Source organism: Acomys minous (genome assembly GCF_964271855.1).
Source record: "Acomys minous genome assembly, chromosome: 7".
NCBI lineage: Eukaryota > Metazoa > Chordata > Mammalia > Rodentia > Muridae > Acomys > Acomys minous.
In genome coordinates, this window is record NC_140488.1 from 115,827,592 (window position 1) to 115,852,645 (window position 25,054).

Genomic DNA, 25,054 nt, shown 5'->3' on the forward strand with positions numbered 1-25,054 from the left:
GAAATAATTTCTCATCAGCAAAACTAAAATAGAAGCGAGCACATACATACACACCACCACCAAGAACAAGAAAATAACAAGAATTAACAACCATTGGTAATTGTTATCTCTCAATATCAATGGACTCAAGTTTCCAATAAAAAGACACAGACTAACAGAATGGATGTGAAAACAGGATTTATTCTTTTACTACATCTAAAAAACTCACCTCAATATCAAGAATATACACTACCTCAGGATAAAAGGTTAGAAAAAGATATTCTAAGCAAATGGACCTCAAAGCAAGCTGGTATGGACAGTTTGATATCTAACAAAATATATTCAATGCAAAACTAACCAAAAGAGGTGAAAAAGGACATTTCATATCCATCAAAGGAAAAATCTACCAAACTGACATTTCAATTAATATTGATATCCCAAACACAAGCACACTCAAGTTTGTAAAGGAAGCACCATTACAGCTCAAGTCACATTTGACCCTCACACACTAATAGTGGGAGACTCTAATACCCTACTTTGACCCATGGACAGATCATCCAGACAAATGAGACATTCTGGAACTAACATGTTATAAATAAAATTGACCTAACAGATAGTTATGGAACACTTTGCCCAAACACAAAAGAATAAAACTTATCTGTACCCCCTTGAACTTTCTCCAAAATTTATCATATACTTGGACACAAAGCAAGTCTCAACACATATAAGAAAATTGAAATAATACTCTGCATTCTATCAGAACACCAAATTAAAGCTGGATATCAATATCATCAGAAAAAAAAGAGAAAGCTTACAAATTCATGTAAACTAAGCAGCTCCCTACAGAATAAAAAAACAGGTCAAGACAGAAATAAAGAAATCAAAGACTTTCTAGAATTCAATGAAAGTGAATACACACCACACCCAAACTTAAATGAAAGCAGTGCTAAGAGGAAAGTTCTTAGCACTAAGGGCCTACATTAGGAAAAAAAAAAAAGAGTGATCTCATACTAGCAAATAAACAGCACATGTGAAGCTCTAGAATAAAAGGAAGTAAGCACACCCAAGAGGACTAGATGGCAAGAAATAATCAAACTTGGGGCTACGACCAATAGAACAAAAACAAAGAAGAATATACAAAGAATCAGTGAAACAAAGCATTGGTTCTTTAAGAAAATCAACAAGCTAGACAAACCTTTATCCAAACTAACTAAAATGAGAGGAAATATCCAAATCAACAAAATTAGAAATAAAGGAGAGGCATAACAATACACATTGAGAAAATATAGGACATACTTTAAAAACCTGTACTCCACAAAATTAGAAAAATCTAAAAGAAATGGATGATTTTCTTGGCTGGTACCACTTACTAAAGTTAAATTAAGATCAGATAAGTAAATTTAATAAACCTGTAACTATTAGTGAAATAGAAGCTGTCACTGAAAGTCTTCCCAACCAAAATAACCCCAGGGCCAAGCTTGGTGTGGTGGCGCACACCTTTAATCCCAGCACTTGGGAGGCAGAGGCAGGTGGATCACTGTGAGTTCGAGGCCAGCCTGGTCTACAAAGTGAGTCCAGGACAGCCAGGGCTACACAGAGAAACCTTGTCTCAGGAAAAAAAACACAAGGGCCAAATGATTTTAGCACAGAATTCTGACAGACTCTCAAAGAAGAGTTATAACAAACTGAAAAGACAAAAACTACATGACAATCTATCTCATTACATGCAGAAAAGACTTCACAAAATCTACCACCCCTACAATGATTAAATTCCTAGATCACAACATAATGAAGACAGTTTATAGCAAGCCATAGCCAACATGAATTAAATGGAAAGAAATGGAAGATAAATCCACTTGTCCGTTCTCACCATACCTATTCAGTATAGTATTTGAAGTCTTACCTAGAGCAATAAGACAACTGAAGGAAACCAAAGGGATACAAATTGGAAAGGAAGATATCAAAGTATCCTTATTTGCAGATGATATGATGGTTATACATAAACCACCCTAAAATTGTAACAGGAAGATCCTACTGCTGATAAATACTTTCACCAAAGAAGCTGGGTATAAAATTGACTCACAAAGCATCAGTAGCCTTCCTATATACAAATGATAAATGGACTGTGAAAGAAATCAGGGAAACAACACCCTTCACAATAGCCTCAAATAATACAAAATATCTTGAGGTAATGCTAACCAAGCAACTGAAAGTATTCTACAATTTAAAAAAAAATTAAGACAATAAAGAAAGAAATTGACGATCTTAGAAGATGTAAAAATCTTTCATGGTCATGTACCAGCAGAATTAATATAGCAAAAAATGGCCATCCTACTACCTTTCACACATTCAGTGCAATCCACATCAAAATTCCAACACAAATCTTCACTGATCTGGAAAGGACAGTTTTCAGCTTTACATGGAAGCATGAATAATTCATAACTAAAACACTCCTGAACTATGAAAGGACTTCTGGAGGTATTATCATCCCTGATTTCAAGTTATATACTACAGAGTAATAGTAATTATTTACAGTATGGTATTGGTACAAAAACAAACATGTTGATCAGTGGAATCAAATTGAAGACTCAGACATAAATCCACACACCCATGGACCCCCGGATTTTGGTAAAGAAGCCATAACTACATACTAGAAAAAAGACATCTTCAACAAACAGTGCTGGTCTAACTTGATGGTTGCATGTAGAAGAATGCTAGTAGGTCCACACCTATCACCTTGCACAAAACTGAACTCCAAATGGATCAAAGACCTCAACATAAAACCAGAAACACTGAACTTGATAGAATGTAGAGATTTACTCTGAACTCATTGGCACAGAAGACAACTTTCTGAACAGAACATCATTCATACAGGAACAAAGATGAACAATTAATAACTATGACTGTATGAAACTGACAAACTTCTACATGACAAAGGACACCATCATTTGTACAAAGCACCAGCCTATGCAATGGGAAAAGATTTTTACCAACTGCACATCCTATCCAAAATATATAAAGAACTCAAAAACTATGAAAAAAAGGGATTTTTCTGTGTAACAGTCCTGGCTATCCTGGACTCACTTTTGTAGACCAGGCTGGCCTTGAACTCACAGTGGTGCTCCTGCCTCTGCCTCTCAAGTGCTTGGGTTAAAGGCATGTGCCACCATGCCCAGCCATTATTTTTATTTTATTCATATATCTTAATTTTTTCTCTTTCTCTTTTACCCTACAGGTCCTTTTGTACATATATTGTAGATTTCAGTTTAGTGTTTTTATCAGATTACTGAGTGCATGAATAAGTAGGTCTCTGTGTTTTGATCTATTTCTTGTGCCTTTTCTCTGTTTATTTGTTCCTGTTCCAATGTGTTAGTTTTTGTTTTGCGTTGTTCTATTATTATTCCTTAGAAGCCTGTTTGCTTTCTAATGAGAGACAGAAAGGGCGTGGAAAGGGGAAGCCATAATCAGGATAAAATATGTGATGGAAAATAAATAAATAAACAATAAAACAGGTGATAAATGAAGAGTGATTGGGTAGGGTAGGGTATTAGTTTACATAGTTTTGGGGAGGATAACTAAGAAAGATTTTGGAATCCAGACACATATTTTTTCAAGAGCTATGAAAGGTCTAAGGTTTTATTTTACTTGTAATTAACAAGCCAGCATGGCATAATTTCATAGATTTTTGGTAGATGGCACAAAATTCTTGAGTCAGTGACAAAGTAATTTATTACCCACAAGAATAATCATAGTTATCTGAGCCGGTTCCTAAAAGGTGACATGAAGACATCAGGTGACGCCTGTACCCATGGTAAATTGTGTTATAGGAAAGGAGCCTAGAGCTTACAGAATCTGAGTTTCTGGTGATAAGTAGTAAGCATGCTCCAAAGGAAGCCACTACTGTTATATATGACAGCTTTTAGCATATGGTCACTCTTGAAAGGTAGTCCAGAACCAACGCAGCTAATGACCTTTCTACAAAATCTGCAGGAACTGTATGCCATAGCATATGTGTCTGAGGCCAGCACTTGGGAGCTGAGTAAGGTTTCTGGGAGTATGAGGCCAGCTTCTGCCTCATATAGAAAACTCAAGGCCAGCCTGGGATACATAGCAACACTGTCACCAAAACAAAAGACAACAAAAAAAGGTAAACAAACAAAAGAGCATCACAGAGAAATGCTTGTAAGTATGTTTCAATTTTTAATGGAAAGATATATAAAAATATTTTTAATTATCTATATAAAATAGAGGGAATGAAGGAGAGTTAGGATGGATGTTTGACATCTCTGAATGTACCCTTGTTTTGGCTACTGTTTTTTTAACTCATAGATTATACTTCATTTTTTTAAAAAATGAAAACTTTAGGAAGCAATTCCTAAAAACTGAAAGTCATATGAAACTAATTGTCTGTCAAATTGCTGGAATAATCCCACAGAGTGTAATTATTTCAAGTTATTTTTAAGTACAGTCATTTATCCATATATCCCTAGTGGGATACACTCTAAAGGCAAAAGGAAATGCAAAAACATCTTCAACTCCCTGCAGCAGTCATGTGCTGGGAGTGATGTGGTTGGTATTTGGAGACTGTTTCAAGTAACATGTTGAGGAGACTGGGGACCGAACTTTTTGGTATGACAGAATAAACAGAAATTTCATATTACAGAGGCTAAGTAAAACCCTGCAGTTCTAAGTTTAAAGAAGTATTTTATATGAACTCATAATATTTATTGGAGGGGATCTGTTTCCAAGCTCCAACACTAAAAAGGCCTAGAAACAATGACCAATCCAGAAACAAAAATGTCCAGCTTATGGCATTCAAACAACTTTCTACTCTGAGATAAAGGCTCCTTAAAAAGAAATAGTTTATTCTACATCTAGAGTAAGAAGTGAACAAGAAAAAAAAAGGAACAAAATAAGCTTGAAGTTATATTGTCACATGCAAAAGTAAGGGACCTAATTAAGTGCTATGTGGGTGTGAAAAATATTCAAGTGCCAATGTACAGGAACTCCTACTGGTCAAAAATTTTAAATCAAGGAGAGTTATGATTACATAGACAAAGACATGTTGGGAAATTTTACATATTTATATGTCTATGTATGCACACACATGTATACATACCCATTTTGTTTGTTTGTTTGGCAGTTCTTGGATGGAGCCTGGAACACTGCATATACTAGGCAAGAGATTTACCAGTGAACTACATACCCAGCTCATATTGGATATATTTAAATTAATGAGTTTATGGCAAAAGATATTAGAAAAATAATTCACTGGTCACCTGAAGATGATGTTAGGGAACTAACTCATTCTTTTGAAAACTGGGAAATAAAGAGAAAGAAAGTATTTATCATCTTCTCAATGTCACGTGCGTGCTTAAAGATTCCTGATTTCATCTCTGAACCTTACCTCTTTTCCTAATTCCAAGTTTATATATCCACCTGGCTACTCAATACTGCCATTTGAATACAGCCATTAACATTCAGTATGTCCCAAACTAAAATTTGAATTATTTCCCTACCCCAAATCTGTTCCTTTCAGTGTTTACCCTCTCAAAAGTATAAGCATCCTTTCACATAACAAATTCCTCCTCTTTTCATGCACCATTCCCAATTCAAAGCACATCCTCTTGGCTTTCTCTGAACTGTATCCAGAATGAGGCATGTCCTCTCCTCATCACCTCCTCTGTTCTCACCTGGTCTGTCCTCCTATTCTGTTTCCCTTGTCTGGGTTCTCCAAATTTTACTCTTGCATCCCTAATAGGCAGTTGAACACACTTAAAATCAGACTGATCCTTTAAAGGCTTATAAGATCATGAAACCCATCTACCCCAAGTTCTAGGCACATTCCATATTACTCAAAATGACATATTCACATATTTGCAACTAAGAGAATCAGAAAAATAAAAACACTAAGTGGGCCTAACTTGGCCATATTAGCCTGGCCTGGTAGGCCTCATCCCTCAACACTGGAATTGCCCATTGTGACAGTTTAGCTATTTTTTTAAAAAAGCACACATCCATTTCCATTTGTTCTTATGGCTGGCCACAGAAAACCCTCTAGCCTTCATATTGAACAATCCTTCCTTTTAGAAACTGTTCTGAAATGTCCCCAATCAAGGGCCACAAAATACACCTAAGGATCAGTCTAGTCTTACCTCGTCTCCCACCTCCCAAGGCCTCAACTACAACAGATCACTTGTCAGAGGCTCTGTTCTAAACAATGGGGTCTTCAACTTTTCAAAGGTAAGGTACCCTTGAAAATGTATAGGTGCCATGTACCACTATAATTCCGTTAAAAGTTTTTGAGGGATTTCAAGGAGTCTTTTTTCCCCCATTTTCTCCTTACTACCATTCCAGAGTTACCTATTCTAGAATTTCCAACATGCATGAAGCCCTCGGTTTAATACCCAATGCTACTTAAAACTGGACGTGGAGGTACATACTTTTAATCCTAGCACTCACAACCACATAGTGAGATGGAATAAAATAATAAAAATAAAAACAAATGCATCCTTGCTTCAAATGGGATAGGATGGGAGCAGTGTGTTCTTTTGGGGGCTTTTGTACATAAAGAACTTCTCTTATTTGGCCTGAACTTAGTCCCACATATGTCAGAGTCTGCTTCACAGCACACCCAAGCCTGCGGTGCTATCTACCTTCTTGCTTGTGCTCTGTGGCCACCTTATCATTCCTGGGTGTGGTGTCACCAGTGACTCATACCAGAAGCTGAAATGTCATCTAAGCTAAGATCAGAATAGCCAGAACCTAGCAAGAAAAAAAATCTTGCGAAAGAAAATTATAGGCGTTGGGAACGGTAAATCAAGTTCAGCAAGGGGTTCTTTTCTTTCTGCTATGGTCCAAGTTCTTTAGCAGTACAATTTAGTATTGGAGACAGTTAGATTTTTTTCTTTGTTTTGGGTCCCTCCCCCCACTTTCCTTCCTTGCTATTTCAGAATTGTTGAGTATTTACAAATGTAGTCAGAAGCACACACCTCTCTCCAGGCCAAACCATCATTTACCAATATTAGGCTTGCTTTTATTGATCAGACTTTAACAGACCTGAGTGGGCAGCCTCCCAGTATTTACAATTCAGAATACTTATAGATGGGATGGATTAGATCTAGACTCTGTTTCCCAAACACTGGGGGAAGAACCAATGACTCTTCTGGTCTGTGATGCTGTAGGCAGAAAGGCCTCATCAGAATGGCCTGGTGAGCTTTGTTGACTGACAACTTCCAGATACTTACTTCTAATTCTTTCACATTTAGTATAAAGCCTGGTATGTGTGTTCCATCTTAAATTTTCTGGGGTGGGGGAAAGAGCTGGGGGGGGGTTAAAATAAAGTCTTTTATTTGAACAAAATTTGCACATGGCTAGAACCTTGCAATTGTGCAATAATACCTTTCACACTTCACCCTTCCTCACCTCTCCATCCTTTATCTAACTTTTCGGTTATCTTCCACAACTCATTTCTTTATTGATAAATAATATTTGCTTACCATTTTTAAATATGACCTTATCTATGGCTCTCCCTGACCCCAGGGATTGTCAGCCAATAAGGGTCCACAGTTGGGGAGTTCAGAGGCCCCAGGAGAGGCAATGTTATTGGCTGAGGGGCTAAGATGCTTAGGTACCTTAGTTATAGGGAAACTTCTAGGAATCTCAGGGTTTTTGTTGTTTTTGTTGTTGTTGTTTTGTTTTTGTTTTATTTTGTTTCAGCTGAAAAGCACTGTATTTTTATTTTATATATATATATTTTTTTAATTTATTCATATTACATCTCAATTGTTATCCCATCCCTTGTATTCTCCCATTCCTCCCTCCTTCCCTGTTACCCCCTACTCCCCTCTCCTATGACTGTAACTGAGGGGGACCTGTATATGATTATAGGGTATCAAGTCTCGTCTTGGTAGCCTGCTATCCTTCTGGGAAAAATGGAGTTAAACCTGTAATTTCCCTAAGGGCCACATGACGTTTGTTCCTCAGGTAGAGGATGTGGAGCCTGGGATCCCTCCAGGGAAAGGAGTGGAAGCCTGGCTGACAAAGGAGTCTGTCATTTCCGCACCAAGCTCAGGGCTTTTTGGTAATGCCAGACCTTTGACCTTAGCAACAGGGGTTTCCAGCAACAGTTGAGAATTTAGCTCAATTATTCAATCCTCTTATAAATACAGTGAAAAGATGTTCTTCATATGTCTTGCTCTTGGATGTTATTATCTTATCCCAAATTCTTGATGGCTTTTCATTACCAAATTTAAGAATGAGGCACTAGAAAAGAACAATGAAAGCTACAGAGGTGCATGTTGGGTATGTTACACACACACACACACACACACACACACACACACACACACACACACACACATTATCCCAGAACATCCCTCCAAAAGGAGAAGAGAAGAGGAAGGAACAATTCTGACGGTTGCATCATTCATATGTTTTTCTGTTAGTTACTTTCCTATTGCTGTGATAAAAACAGTATCACCAAGGCCACTTAGAAAAGGAGTTGTTTACTTGGGCCTACAGTTGCAGAGGGACAGGAGTCCCTCATCATCATGGGAGAGTGTCAGGAGCAGCAAGATGAGACCTCATATCTTGAGCTCCAAGCATGAAACAGAGAAAGAAAACTGACAATAGGCAAGGCTTTTTCACTCTCACCCCTTACGCCCATTCCCACCCCCACCCCCAGTGATACACTTCCTCCATCAAAGCCAAATCTCCTACACCTACCGAAATAATGTCACCAAATGGAGACCAAGCATTCAAATACTCAACACTATGGGACACATTTATCATTCAACCATACTTTCCAGCATTGTGACAGATATCTAAAAGAAGCTTTTTAAAAGAGAAAATATTTATCGTGTCTCCCAGGTTCAGAATCTCAATCCATGGTTGACTGGCTCTCTTGTTTCTGGGCTGATGGTGACATACCAGAAGCACTAAAATTGGATTTCAGGGTTGCTGGGGCAAAGGTTAAGAAACAGGCCTACAGGAGATAATCTGGCCAGCTGCAGAGAAGAGCCCCACCAGAGATAGTGTTGCCTAGTGACTGACCAGAATGGTCCCACTGGAGATAGAGTTTGATAAGAGACCTGGTTTTATGGCCACATTCCTTTCCTCCCACCGGAAATAGGGTTAATAAGAAACTAGACACTTCCCTGGACAAAGTAGTGAACAAAGAAAACTAAGCTATGGGTGGTCTTGGCACCTTTTTATGGAGCCTTTTACCTTTGGACATTAGACTCCCTTCTGTTACTCAACCAATAGATGATTGCCAGGCTGGAACTCCCCTGCTTTGGGGCACTGAGAGGGATAGGAACCTATAATTTTACCATCAGCTCAGAGTTCGGGGCTCTTTCTGGATACCACTGTGTTGGTGACTGGCAGAGGCTGGCTCTGAGTCAAAAAAAAAAGTAAAGGTCTTCATGTGTATTGCATTGGTAACAAGTCCTGGTGGTCTTTTTGGGGGGTCTCGAGATCTGGGTACAGCAATAGTAAGGTAGGATTTTTATGGTGTAAAAAGAGTATAGTAAAGGGAAGTAGCTCCCCTCATAATGGCCAAGAAAGAGAATCAGGAATCACGCAGAATATAAGATAAGCTTGAAGACTTGATACAAGCACAACAAACTACTTCCAAGACACAACATGAGTAAAGTATCTCCAATCAGGTCCTACTACCCCTGCTTTACACTATCTCCCAACAATGCCATCATATTACAAGCTGAGAAGGAAATTTATGCACTGATTCTATCAAAGCCCCCAGTCTCCAGCCGTCTCCCCATGATCGGGTGGTCCAGTAGGGAACAAAACCTTCAACACATGAGCCTTTTATAGGGATATTTCTCATCCAAATTTCATTCATTTTTACAGATCTTGCTGTCTCCTAACTTTCTGGATGTGCTCTTTGTTTGTCTACTCTTATTCTAGACCAAGGTTTCTTAAAATATTTTCATTCAACCCCTATTCACTTGGGAAATTTTTTCATAACCCACAGTATACTGGCATATAGGTATGCAACTAGTGGGTGGTTTCACTGACATATCTTCTTATAGTCTTGAGCATTTGAACACTTGGTCCCCAGTTGATGGAGCTAGTTGGGGAGATTTAGAAAGTATGGCCTTGCTGTAGAAGTATGTCAGTGAAGGCAGGTATTGAAAGATTAAAGCGGCATCCTACTTACAGTTTGCTCTCTCTTCTTTCTGCACGCAGGTTGAAATGTCAGCTCTCAAACACCGTGCCTTTCCCTCCTACTGTACTCTTAACCTCGGGAACTGGAAACAAAAACAAACTCTGTTTTACTTAATTTGCCTGTTCATAGTGCTCTATTACAGCAACAGAAGGTGATACCTGGAGTTGAGTATTGTGGTTCAGAATATGACTAGGTTGTTTGCTTGAAGGACTGTGGAAGATTTTGAAACTTTGGGGTCAGACATAGAAGAAAACGCTACAGTTTTATAAAGCAGCTGAACACTATCAGCAGAGCACAACGGGATGGGCCAGTATAGGCAACAGGAGTGCTGAGAGCAATTCAGATTGTGGAGTACTCAAACAGGTTTCAAAGAGGAACAAAATGAGCAGCTGGGCTAGAGACCATTTATTTGTAGGATGTTTTGGCAGGGATTGTAGCTGGGTTTTGCTCCTGGCCTAAGAATTTTCCTGGGCTAAATTGAAAAGCAATGGACTAGATTTCTTTGGTAGATTTCAAGCCTGCCTAATACTGAATTTATTACATGGTTACCAATAATCACTCATGCAAGCCTACAATAAAAGGGGGAAATATGGCATAAAAAATACAAGATATAGCCGGGCATGGTGGCGGACACCTTTAATCACAGCACTCAGGAGGCAGAGGCAGGTGGATCACTGTGAGTTTGAGGCCAGCCTGATCTAAAAAGCAAGTCTAGGACAGCCAAGGCTACACAGAGAAATCCCGACTCGAAAAACCAGGAAAAAAAATAGAAAACAAGATATACAGTGTAAAGAGATTTAAAAAAAAAAAAAACCAAAACACCAAGCTTAATGTTACAGTCAGTTTTGTGCTGAAAGACAGGCAATGACTGTTGGGAAGAGTAACATCTTTAAGGAGAAGCCTAATCTGTGTTGGAACAAAGAGAAAGGTACCCCAGGTAAGATCCCATCTAACTAAGCTCCAACTTCTAAAAACAAAAACAAAAGATCTTCTGCTCTTAACAAGCAATTGAATACAAAAGCTACTACAAATGTCATTCAGGGGACTGATATCCATCCCAAATGGCAGCTGAACTCTACAATGTTACTGACACGGTATTAGTTTTAGAATCAGGAAGAATAAATACGAACGGAAACCTTCCTCCATGGCTTCAGAGAGCCATTGAGGCCAGGCAATGTGTGGCAGGAGGTTCCCTGCATGAAGGCTATGAGAGGGCAGAAGACCTTGCAAGGCCATTGGACTGCATTAGAGACACCAATATGTTGGAGATGCCAGATCCATTGGGATGTCTGCCAAGGAGAGCTACATACAAGGAGTAGAATCAGCCCAAGAGAAAGACATGTCTTAGGCAGCAAAGCTGAAAGAGTTAAACCCTACATGCCTTTTGATACCAGACATGGAGCTACAGGATTTTGTGTTTGTCCTCCTAGGTTTTGCTCTTGCTTTGGTCCAGTCATTCTTCACTATGAAGCGATTCCTCATGTTTGGAATGATACTGTATATTTTGTGACGTTGTATATTGGAAGTGTGTTATTTGCTTTTTGATTTTACAGAGGCTTAAACCTGGGAGATTTCCTAGAGCCTGAGAGTGGAGTAAGCACATACACACCATAACACATGTGAAGGTCATTGAACCTATTGGCTTTATTAGAAGAATGAAAGACATTAAAAGAGACACATACAGAGGCACTCTCTGTTATCTGCCACATGATACTCTATACTACCTAGAGACTGACAGTACAAAGGCTGTTGTTAGTTGCGGCCCCGAGACTTCACACCTCTGGAACTATATGCAAGGCCAGTCTGGTCTATATAGCAAGTTTGAGGACAGCCAGAACTACACAGAGAGATCCTGTTTCTTTTCTTTTCTTTTTTTTTAAAGTGAACTGAGATAAACATAGTCTCAGAAAAGATAGGAAATACATACATATGCTTAGTCTGCTGAAGCAAACGTTTATACACAGCTAGGCTCTACCACATGCAGTTGAAATGCATATTTTAAAACCGTTTGTCACGTGATTCTGATATGACCCTGTATCACAGAGTCTCTCAAAAACTTCCTGTGCTTAAATGGAGCTAAAGATATGTTTTAAATCCTAATTAAAAGAGTAAAGGACATGTTCAAAAATAGCACAACCAAGCTACACAGGTTAATTCCAGGAATAGCAGAATGATTCAGTTTCAGGAAATTTACTGAAAATTGATTACATCAACAGATCAAGCCAGTAAATTCATATCACTTTCTTCAAAAATGCTAAAAAAAAAAAAAATCACATAACATCTGATATCCACTTCTGGTTTTCCTGAAGTGCTATATGCAAGTTGCTCAAAGTCAGTATCACGTTTAATGGGCAAACAGAAGTAGCTGCCTCACTTGACACTGGCAGTAGTCAAGGATCTTCATTTAATTACAATTATTTATCCTTAAGACAATACTTAACATAATTTTTGGTTGGTTGGTTTGGCTTTGGCTTTTCAAGACAGTTTTTCTGCTTTACAGGCCTGGCTATCCTGGCCTATGTAGACCAGGCTGGCCTCCAATTCACAGACCTCAGACTCCCCCTCTCTCCCTAGTGCTGGCACAAAAAGTGTGCACCACTACACCTAGATCAATACCTAACATAATTAACAAAAGAAATCAGTGAAATGTAAAACCATAGAAAATAAGTAAGATTATTATTACTCCCATTCCATTCAATTCTATAACTTAGAAAAAGCAAATGAATCAACCAGAAACTGCTACAATGATAATTTACTAAATATAGAATCAGTGCAAATAAAAAGAAATGGTATATAAAGTTAAAGCATGCTCTTTCTTATATGCAACAGAAAAACTATTTGAACAACAAAAAAATCATTCACAGAAGACACAACAAGAAATAAAGTACCTAGACTAGAAGCAAGGCATAGGAGGTAAAGCTGTTTGCCACCAAACCTGACTGCCTGAGTTTGACTCCTGAGACCCACATGATGGAGAGAACCAATATCCGTATATTGTCCTCTGACCGCCACGTATATATTGTGATATGGGTGCATCCCTTGCCCACTACATACATAGCATACCATACATATGATTTTAAAGTTTAAGATAAAGTTCCTAAGACTATGCTTAAAATATCTACACCGTCTATATTTTTTTCCTTTCTAAACATTTCTCTTTTATTTTATTTTTTAATTTTTTGAAAGCAGTTTAGTTATACATCCATACATGGTCTATATTAAGGAAATTTATAAATATTCCAGCAAGGGACATAAATGACTTAAAATGGGAAGGAATAACAAAGTTTTCTTTTTCCATTTGTTTGTTTCTTTTTCTGAGACAGGGTTTCTCTGTATAGCCCTACCTGCCTTAGACTTGCTTTATAGACCAGGCTGGCCTCGAACTCACAGACTGCTGGGATTGCAGGTGTGCACCACTGAACTAGGCTAGTAACAAATTTTTGCATAAGAAAAATCAGTATCTCAGAAACCGTTCACTGTTTAATTAATCTTTAATGGGAGCCCAATTAAGTGTCATCAGTATGTCCTCTGGAAAAATACAAAATGTCTCTGGAGTTTGTGAGTGTTACAATTAGCCTCATTTGTCATTAACACAGACCTAGAGTTCTCTACAAAAAGGGAACCTCAACTGAAGAACCACCTAAACCAGACTGGCCTGTGGATATGCTTGTCAGGCATTTTCTTGATTGACGTTGGTGTGGTGGAAGGGCAGGAGGGATAAGCAGTGCCATTTTGGGGCAGTTGGGCATGGGCTACATAAGAAAGACAGCTGAACATGAGCCTGGCAGCAAGCCAGTAAGGAACATTGCTCCATGGTTTCTGCTTCAAGCTCCTGCTCTGAGCTCCTATCCTGGCTTCCCTTGACGATTGACTGTATTCCGTAAAACAAAATAAACCCTTCCCTTCCCAAGTTGCTTTCAGACATGCTGTTTATCATAGCCACACAAAAGCAAACTACAACAGTGAACAAAAAAAAAGAATAATAATTAAAAATAAACAGGAAGTGTTTTCTTTTTTCAAAATAAGATAAGGAATTAGATTTTAAGGATGCCACCTGCCTGTAATCTCAGCATTTGGGAGGCAGAGGATGGAGGATCAGAAGTTCAAAGCTATCCTTGCCTATCTAGTAGTTGGAGGTCAGCCTGAGCTACAATGAGACACTGTCTCAAAAAATAATTATAAGATATTATGAAGTTATTATAGATAACATGTTATGATGATCATGGACTGATAACTTCAACAGATTAGAAGGCCAGAATTTGACAATTATATAAATTTATCATGTGATAAAAGTGATACATTAAAGCAGTATAGAAATGCTAGATTGTTTAATAAGCTCCATGGAGACTATTGGTGAGCATATGGTAGTTTCATAACCCCTACTTATTACAAATAGATGCCAGATTTACATGTCAAAAATGAAGCTATAACGTAATAGATGAGAACATACAGGCACTATTTTATACTTACAGAATAGCCTAAGTCCAAAGCTTAGTGCCATAAAGGAAATGACTGATGTAGGTGGCAATTAGCAATAGGAAGAAGTCAAAAGACAAACAGCAAGCTAAAAAAAAAAGTGACTGCAATTCATATAGCACATATAAAAAAGCTCTACACATCAAAAATAAAATACCATCAGCCTAAAAGAAAAATAAGTAGAAACAGTCCAACAGGGAATGAAACACAAATGGCTTTCAAATGCATGACAAGATGTTCAACCTCACTGATTATACGAAAATAGAGAAACGACACAGAAACTTTCTTCACTTAGATTCACAAACTCCGATAATTGACAAAGTTATGGGGAAACTAGCTTTCTTAAGAACTGCTGGCTGGGGAACAGGGAAAGGGGGAGTGAAAAAAAAGGAAGTGCTGGTTGGAATTATCAATTGGTACAATATTTGTCAAGAGTATAAATACAGACCGAGGGGGGGAGAGGGAGGCAGGGAGGGAGGGAGGAAGGGAGGGAGGGAGAGAGAGAGAGAGAGAAAGAGAGCGCAAATTATGTAATAATTTAAACCCTTTTATTATAAATATACTTATTAATTGTACTTCTAGGAATCAGACAGACATCCTTGCACATGCTCTAAAAAGGTACATGCAGCAGTGTTTGTAACAGCCAAAGTTTGAAAACAACCAAATATCTCTCACTTAGAGAATACCTTTGAATTTTTTTGATAAATGTATGTCATGGAATACTACCCAACCATCAAAACGAATGAAGTATTGCTATGGATATTAATATAGAATGGTCTCTTAATAATATTGCTAAGAAAAATGTGAAACACAGTATATTATATTTAATATACAGCCACTTGTAGAAACATATTTGTATACATCTGAAAAAAATGGAGCATGCACAAAGTCAATTCAATCCTCAGCACTGTATAACAGGGGATGGTGGTACATGCCAGTAACACCAGTACTCTGTAGCAGAGGCAGGAGGATCAAGAGTTCAGTGTCATCCTCCACTACGCTCTATGTAGAGTGGAGGCCAAAAGCTAGTGTTGGAAGAAAACTTCCATTCTACCTTATTCATTGAGTCAATTAAACCCAGAGCTAACCATTTGGGTTATCTCACTAGCCAGTTCCCTCCAAGAACACAGTGTCCATCCCCATACTCCAGTATTACAAATGGATCACCACACATTTACTTGGGTTGGGGGTGGAGCTAAATTTCTGATCCTCCCACTTGCATGACAAGGGTTTCCCCTCTCCCTCACTAAGCTGTCTCCCCAACACAGTTGTTTCTTTGGGGATCAGTCATACAAATAATCTTCCTTTGCCATCCCTCATTGTTTTTCCCTAAGCGTGCCAGAGTAAAGCACATCTTCATTTATATTTTGAAAAATGGTAAAGCAATAAAAAAGTGTAAAGTTAATTAAGGCACATTTTAGGTAAATAATATATAGCTGATATTTGACTAAAACCTTCAGATTCATCAGGCAATGAACTGGTGTCATTTCTTGTTGAGAATCTTAAATCTGCGGGAGCTGAAAAATCCCTCTCTGGCTGAGTGAAGCTCCTGCAGAATTACTCTTTTGTTTTAAAAGTATTTCTGTCCTGCTCTCTCTAATCCACTGTTTTCTTCTCCACTGTAAGCTACCAATAGCTCAGAAATTCCCTCAGGGATCAGGTTGGGTTTTTTTTTTTCATAAAGATATGCTATATTTTTGACCCTGAAATGCAAGTAAGTACAATTAGCTCCCAGGTTGTACGTACTTATTAATTTATATTATATTTAATAAAGTATAAGCTATCAACTCTGAAAGCTTTTGTTGTGAGAGCTGAAATGGGTAGAAAAGAAAGAGAAAAAAAAAAGAAATTTCTCTCACTAATTTCTCCAGTATGGCATATGGGGGGGGGAGATAAATATGAAACAAAGCTCTACATCGGGGAAAATGTCAATCATAGCTCCAGCAGGACCTAGCTATTAAATATCACCAAATTTAGCAGACAAGAATATATGACACCTTGTTAAACCTCAGTGTTAGGTAGACGGTGAGTCATTTTAAAAAGCATAGGTAGGTCTCAAGCATGAAGCTTCTACGACTCACATGTAGTTGCCTGGGCATGCAGCTCTGTGGTTTGGTGTTGGCTAGGATGCATCAGCTCCTGAGTTTGATTATCAGCACTGTCCTCCAACCACCACAAAAATTACCATCTGTTGAACTGAAATTGGAAATTATCCAACTAGTCTGCACAATACTTGGAAATCCTATTTGAAACTCAAATCAAGTGAGTCTGTGGTCCTGGTTTGGTATTTACTGTTCTGAGTGAAGTAGGTTTGGGCTGATGCAGAATCATTCCCTCAAGGCTGGCTCTCGCTTTTCTGTCATAGACACCTTCATGCTGCATTGTCTGCAGTCTCACATACTGGCCCAGAGTCATTGTGTACCTGGTGTGCACTGTCGTCTCCCCACCCTCCTCTCCTCATTTTCCAGTGGACGAATGCCTACTTGTCCTTAGCCCGAGTATTTTAGAATGAAAGCCAAATAGAATGTGTTACTAATATTCTTACTCCCATTTTCTTTAGAAAAGTGACTGCCAGATTGATCTACTTTTTGGTTTTCTGCTTCAGGTGGAGACATGGGTTCTGAAGAACAGGTCTCTACTACAAAAATGTAACAATCAAGAGTGGTGATAGAGCTGGGTGTGGTGGTGTACTCCTTTAATCATAACACCTGGGAGACAGAGGCAGGTTGATCTCTGTAAGTTTAAGGCCAGCCTGGTCTCCAAAGCGAGTTCACAACAGCCAATTCTACACAGAGAAACCCTGTCTTGAAAGACCAAAACCAAAACCAAAAGAGTGGTGATAGGTGACAATTCATCCTCCTTGCCAATACTGTGACAACCAACGGTGGTGATGAGGACTGCTGTGAGTTTGCGAACTATAATCATTTCTTTTTCAAAGGGACAGCAGGTATTCGATTGTATCACAGGCTTCAGCCCACAAATGCATGATTTACACTGTCAGGTCATTTGCCTTTATAAAAGAAAAAGAGTTTCAAAGATATAAAAACTTCTTTTCCTTCCCCACCCCAATACAGAGCAGGAAAAAAACCCACAGATTTCTTCGGACAAAAAGTCAAAAGTATTTTGCACTTTAAGGCTGGTAAGTGTAGAAGTTGAACAGTTGATTGCTTCTTGGAAACCACATGTGAAGCAATCAGGCTTCTAGAATTTGGCACTGTTTTATAGTTCTTCTCACAGTGGTTTTAAAATAATATGACATGTAGTCAGAACAAATGTGTTGTTGTTAATATTTTATCAGAGAGTTGTTTTCTCTCTGAATATGACTCATTACAGGCACTGCTGCATTATTAAGTATAACTGTATTATATCCAAGTCCAATTTTCCCACCCTTACAGTATGAATTTCTGGTTTTATAATAGATGTCAATGGGTAAGTCAGCTTCATTTCATCTAAATTTACCTTACAGCATACTTTGTTGGAATGCATGCACTCTTTCACTTGTGTGCTACCTGCATAATCATGTAACATATTTCATGCTCTGCAGTAGAATGGAACAAGCAATTGGAGCTAAAACCATTGTGAACAACAAAGGAGCAGCTGCAGCTATCACTGGGAACTATCAGCCATTGGTATAATCAAGAATGAATCTTCCAAATTTCCACAAGAAGAAACAATAGCACATCACATACCCATGCTGTCTCTTATTTATGAGCCCTTTTCTGATAAATGTTTTAAGTCCAATGTGATGCCCCAAATCAATTTTTCCTAAAGAAATGCTACTCAATAATAAAGGAGTGGGTTTCTTTTCCTTATTTAGGAATTCCTATGAATTGATGAACAATCCCAGTCTTTAATACTCTGAGGAATTAAGTAGAACATGCCGTGGGCAAATAACAATGATACACACAGAGCCATCCCCTGCCATGTTGCTTAGCTGAAACCTCATTATAGAGGAAAGCTTTTAGCGGATGTGATGACACATTAGGAAAGACTTCCTATTCAGATACGATTTGCCTTACAGGCTGGAAATCAGCTTGCAACCCAGAAGACAATCTAAAAACCAACACACTGTTAAGAAAGAGGGCTTGACAAAGCCCAGCCTCTTGGTAAGTGTATGGGTATCACCTGGGTCACGAGGCACAAGTAAGAGTGTGGAGGAAGCCCTAAGTGAATGAGTCCTATGTCAATGTGTGCTGTTGACAAGTGGCACAGAAGGCTTCTATGTGGTCCCAGACCCTTCTCTCCCACTGCTCCCTGAACAGCAGGCCATATTTAAAGTATCACCGAACCTATTCAGCTATCTCATTATCATTAACACATATGATATTCATAAAATACAAAAGTTTAACATCTTGACAATGAGAACCTGTACAATGTAAATGCAACAAAATGTTTGGCAGTTTTCCTGTCTTTTTTTTTCTCCCCTAAACCAACTGAGCCTTAGAGAATCTACAAACTGTACATTAAAGAAAATCCATTTTCTTCTGTGTGTGACTCTTTGCTCTCCCATCACCAATTGGTTTTAAACTAGAGAAGGATAAACAAGTTTCCTCAAAATTGAATCAATTCCCTCAGGGTGTCCATTTAACCTCCATGCACAACACTTCCCACCCCATCCTGAAACACACACACACACACACACACACACACACACACACACACACACACACACGAGAAACAAAGACATATAAAAATATAATTTCTAAAACAAATCTACAAGAAATTGAAGAAAAATTCACAGAGTCATGTGAGGTCTTAAAACATCTAATGAAGTTGACATGAGGAAGGAAGAAGTTCTGCTTAGAAAAACCTTCTATGAGGAAAGATTGTAAACACTATTGTTTGTTGATGCTGTGAACAACTAGCTTTTTAATGCATCACTGGCATAAGCATGAGACATGATGCGCCTGTTTTGCAAGAGATCCTTTAAAGATTTAAAAGCCTCATTGGCTATAGAGACAACTTCCTGAACAGAATACCAACAGCTCAGGCTCTAAGACCAGTAACTTATAAATGAGACCTCATGAAAATAAAAAGCTTCTGTAAAACAAAGGACACCATCAAAAGGACAAATCAGGAGCCCACTGGGACCCCTACACATATGTAACAGATGTACTGCTTGGTCCTCATGTGGGACCTCTACCAACAGGAGCAGTGGCTGCTTCTGACTACATTGCCTGCCTTTGGATCCCTTTCCCCTAACTGGATGGCCATGTCTATAGTCCTCTTACAACTTGATATGCTAAGGGAGTTGGTACCCATGGGAGGTCTCCCCTTCTCTAAGGAGGAGGACCCAGGGAGACAAGAGGGGAGAGGGAAATACTAGGAGGAGAGGAGGGAAAGGAAGCTCCAATTGGGATGTTAATTAATTAATGAAAATGTTTTTCTATTTAAAAAAAGATCAGAAATACTCCTGCTTGTTGATGCTGTGGAACAACTAGCCTTTAATGTATCACTGACACAGGCATGAAAGATTATGCACCTGCTCTGGAAAAGATCCTTTAAAAGTTCAATAGGCAGTTTTTCTATGATCTAGTAATTTCTCTCTCAGGTACTTATTCAAGAAAAATCGAATCAGACATCTCCATAAATATTTGTACTAGAATATTCCTAATGGCTACATTGATAATAGGCAAAGACTGAAAAGGGCCTAGTTATCCATGAACAGAATGGCTGAATAAGATGTGGTATATTTTCACAAAGGAATATATATTCATTACTGTCATGGCTAACTTCATTGTCAACATAACCTAGAGTCATCTAAGAGGAAAGTCCCTATTGAGGAATTTCCTAAATCAGATTGCCTGTGGGCATGTCTGAAGGGGAGGGTGGCGCCTTCATCATTATTTGATAAAGGGGAGTCCCTAGGCAAGTGATGCTGGATTATACAAGAAATTTAGCTAAGCATAAGGTAATAAGCAAGCTATTGAGTAAGCCAGCAAGCAGCCCCGATGGTTTCTACCTGGAGGATCCAGCCTTGACTTTTTGTCCTGACTTCCTACAATGATAGACTATGACCTCAAAGTATAAACTGAAATAAACCCTTTCCTCCCAAACTGGTTTTGGTCAGAGTTAGTGGGAAAGGAAACTGGAGCAACTGCTGATAAAACTAAGATATAGATGGGTTTCAAAATACTACACAGAGTGAAAGAGGCTTTATGGTTCCATTTCCATTCTTCTTGAACTATTTTTATTTTAGAAGGAGGGTTGTTTTCTTTCATTCATTCATTCATTCATTTTGCAACCATAGTTCCAGATTGCTCCACAGGAAAAAACCTGGCTGAGGGCCTGGGCTGGAAACAACATGCAGTTACAATAATAACCCATATTACTGAATACTCAAGGGCTTGGCACTACCTTGAAAGTTGGGTACTACTCCAATTTTATGAATGAAAAACTGGACTCCAGATAGAGCATATGACTTGCCCACAGCTATACAGAATATAAATGGTCTGGCTAGGTCAACTTCTAGCTAAAGACTGTCTTCTTTTTAGAACAGCTCACAGTGTTGCATCCTGAGGATGATCTGTCAAGAATTAGGGGGTGGAGAGAAGATGTTAAAGACGGTAAATCATTAGGACTAGGGGACATAGCTCAGTGGTAAAGCACCTGTCCAGAATGCCTGAGGCCCTGAACAGATTCTGGGGACAAAAATGGATGAGTTTTAGACATACTAAACAATTTGATGGAAGTATGCCCACAGATTCTTTGACAATCTACTGAAAATCTTGGTGGCTTCCCCTGTAGAAATAACTCTATTTGTGAAATTCTCTATGACATATACAGGGATAGACAGTTCTACTGTAGTGGTCTGAATGAGAAATGGTCCTTTTAGGTTCATGTGTTTGAGCACTTGATCCCCAGCTGATGGTACTTTTGGAGGAGATTATGTAAGCTTTAGGAGGTAGAGACTTGCTGGAGGAAGCTTGTCACTGGGGATGGGCTTTGGGGGTTTATAGCCTCTCTCTCTGTCTCTCTGTCTCTATCTCTGTCTGTCCCTCTCCTCTTCCTCTTCCTCCTCCTCCTCTCCCTCTCTCTCTCCCCCTCCCTCCCTGCCCCTCTCTCTGTCCATCTCTCTATCTATCTCTGACTCTGAGACAGGGTTTCTCTTTGTAGCCTTGGCTGTCCTGGACTCCCTTTATAGAACAGAATGGTCTTGAATTCACAGACATCCACCAGCATCTGACTCCTGAGTGCTGGGATTGCAGGCACATGCCACCGCACCCGGCAAGGGTTTATAGTCTCATCCCACTCCCTGCTCACTTTTTCTGCTTCCTGTATGTGATTGAAATTTGATCTCTCAGATTCCTGATCTTGCCACTTGCTGTCATGCCCTTTCCATCATGATGGATTCAAAATAAACTTTTATATAGATTGCTTTGGGTCATGATATTTTATCACAACAACAGAAAAGTAACTAATATACCTACTGAAATCCATCTAGGTTTTCTGTTAATTACCTCTATAGAGAGGATCAGAAATTCAAGGTCATATATTGTTTTTTCAAGGCTAGCCTCTATATACTGCACACACACATACAAGTGCCCACACACATCAGAATATACATATATACACTCATAAACACTATACACAGGCATGTTAAAAATGAGAAAGTAACAATGAGGCATATACCAAAAGCTAATTTTAAACTGCTAACCTATATGCACATGGCAGTACTTACCTGTAATTCCTATACTTTCAAAGCCAAGATGAAAAGATATTGAGAGGGGAAAGGTTTCCATAGCAAATGAAAGGGTAGTAATGAAAACCAGATCTTTCTAAATAGGTCCTGTTTCATAGATCTGACTGATAGCAAGTAAATTCTTTATGTGCATTTTAAAAAGCAAGTCAAACAGAAAAAAGAGGCATTTCTTACATTTGAAAAAATTAAATAAATGAACCATATGCCTCTCAACTTTCACAAGAATTTTTTCAAGTGTCTTTTACTTTGTTTGTTGAGGCAAGGTCCCATTTAACTCAATTACCTGGAACTTCATTTGTACTCTAGAGTGATCTTAAATGGCTGATCCTCCTTCCTCCACTACTCAAGCACTAGGATTACAGGCATGTGCCACCACATTTGGCTTTCAAGTGATTTTACAGCAGTATTTGAAGGAATAACAGATTAAGTAAACTCCATAATCCTATGTTCCATAAAAGCAATTAAGACAAAAGCAATAATGGTCAAAGTCATTTTTTTCAGAGCTCTAAAATTTAATGAAGGTTTACAATAATATAAAGAGCATTCAGGGGTGGGGGGAACCTAAGCCTTGATAAGTACAATCCATTTGTGAAGGTTTGAATATTTGTTTTGATTCCATATATCTCTCTGCAAGATCAACAAAGGAGTACATTCAATAGTAGAATATACATTCTTCTCAACTGAATGTAGAACATTATAATAAAAAATTGAACACATGTCATTCACAATATAAGTCTCATACAAGTCATATGAAACATATTTTGAAACCATAATAGAAATTATTATTCAACAGCAAAAGAAAATTAGGAAATTCAAAAATATATGGAAACTAAACAATATATTCCTAAATAAGCAGAGTCAAAGAAGAAACCACAGGTTAATTAGAAAATGCTTTGAAATAAAGATGGTGAGGTGGTTCATGGGATAAAGTTGTTTGCTGCGAAGTGTGACAACCGGTGTTTGATCCCCTAGAGCCATATAAGAGGTGAGAATCTCTTCTCCTAAGTTGTCCTCTAGTCCCCACACATGCATGTACACTCCCACCACCATCACCACACACAAACAAGATAAAGATTTTAAAATAAATTAAAACAAAAATACAACATTCTAGAAGCTATTGGATGCAAAATTTAAACACATCAGAAAAGAGAAATGGCTCAGCAGGTAGAGGCTGCCCTGACCTAACCAAGGTTGACATCCTGAGTTCAAAAACTCAAGAGCCACATGGCAGAAAGAGAGAATAAACTCTTGATTAATTTTCAGAGTTCTGAAAAAAAAATGACTTTGACCACTACTGTTTTTGTCTTAATTGCTTTTGTGGAAACATAGGATTATATGACTTTGCTTAATCTGTTATTCTTTCAAAATTCTGTTGTAAAATCACTTGAAAGCCAAATGTGGTGGCACATGCCTATAATCCCAGTAGAGGAAGGAGGATAAACCTCTAGTCTCCAGGCTGTCTCATGTGTACACAGACATACACACACACACACACAGAGAGAGAGAGAGAGAGAGAGAGAGAGAGAGAGAGAGAGAGAGAGAGAGACAGAGACAGAGACAGAGACAGAGACAGAGACAGAGACAGAGACAGATATTCAAGAGGCCCAAGAACTCTAGCTATTTGATAAAGACTATCATTTTCCTCATTTCTGGACTTGCCAAATACAAACCCTCTCCCTGCCAGGGGCCTTCTAACTGCCTTACATGGCTCAGAGAACCAGGTAAGCTACCTGCATCCCCTTTATTTCATATCCTCCATTCTAGTCATACATGCCTTGCTGTTGTTGCTTGCCAGTGACAGCTACATCCTTGAAGCCCCTCTTTTTATATTGGGACACATCAAACATTAGCTTATTTCCCACCAGGGACTCTCCAACCCATCACACCACCAGGGACTGACTCTTCAGCCACCACACATGGCCTGGAGACAAAGAGCCTTTCCAGTTGCCTAACTAGACTCTCCAGTTTCCCTAACCCTTCTTGGGACTGAGAAACAATCCACACTAACAGGGGAAACTTTTTCTAAGCTTCTAAAACAAGCTGATAAAAGCATCAGATTGCACCTGACCTGAGATAGAAGCAATAGCACCAAATACAAAACAGGAAATTGACATTCCGATGTTGCTATCAATTAGCTTATTCCTGAACACTGTGAACACTTCTTTTGAAAAAAGAAAGGTAACTTGAACAAAACGAAAAAGAGAAAAATTCCACAAACTCCTAATACATATGTCCCAATGCAGACATATCAACAATATGAAAGAAATAACATGTCTCCTTGAAAAATTATAAATTCCATAGGAATACACTCAAATGAAAATGGCCTAAAATAACTCCCAAAAAAAATTCAAAAAATAATTATGACTGTGTTAAGAAAACAACAACAAGACTCAAAGAAGCCAAGGAGATGAACTAAATAAAGTTAACCCAAGACACAAAAATTGAGTTCAAATTGTTGAGGAAAATCCAAACTGAAATGATAGTGGAAATGAAGAACTGAATGAGCTAATCAAAAATCTTAGTAGAAAGCCTCATCAATAAAGGATATGTTAAAAACTAAGATTCAAGGATAGAAGTCAAAATAAAAGAATTGGTCAAGGAAAAATTGAGTTGAAGTGTGTGTGTGTGTGTGTGTGTGTGTGTGTGTGTGTGTAAACTGTGTGAAAATTTGGGAACACAATGAAAATACCTAATCTCCAAACTATTAG

At 38.5% G+C, this 25,054-nt stretch overlaps 1 protein-coding gene across 2 annotated transcripts in view; it reads right to left on the bottom strand.

Annotated features, from left to right (window-relative positions):
• LOC311602663 (uncharacterized protein) overlaps positions 1-25,054 on the bottom strand; it is a 93,870-nt gene that overhangs the window by 34,444 nt on the left and 34,372 nt on the right. For both annotated transcript variants that reach the window (XM_084791060.1, XM_084791059.1), the window contains exon 4: positions 10,160-10,250. The gene's annotated coding sequence lies outside the window, so the exon portion shown is untranslated. The remainder of the gene's footprint in view (positions 1-10,159; positions 10,251-25,054) is intronic.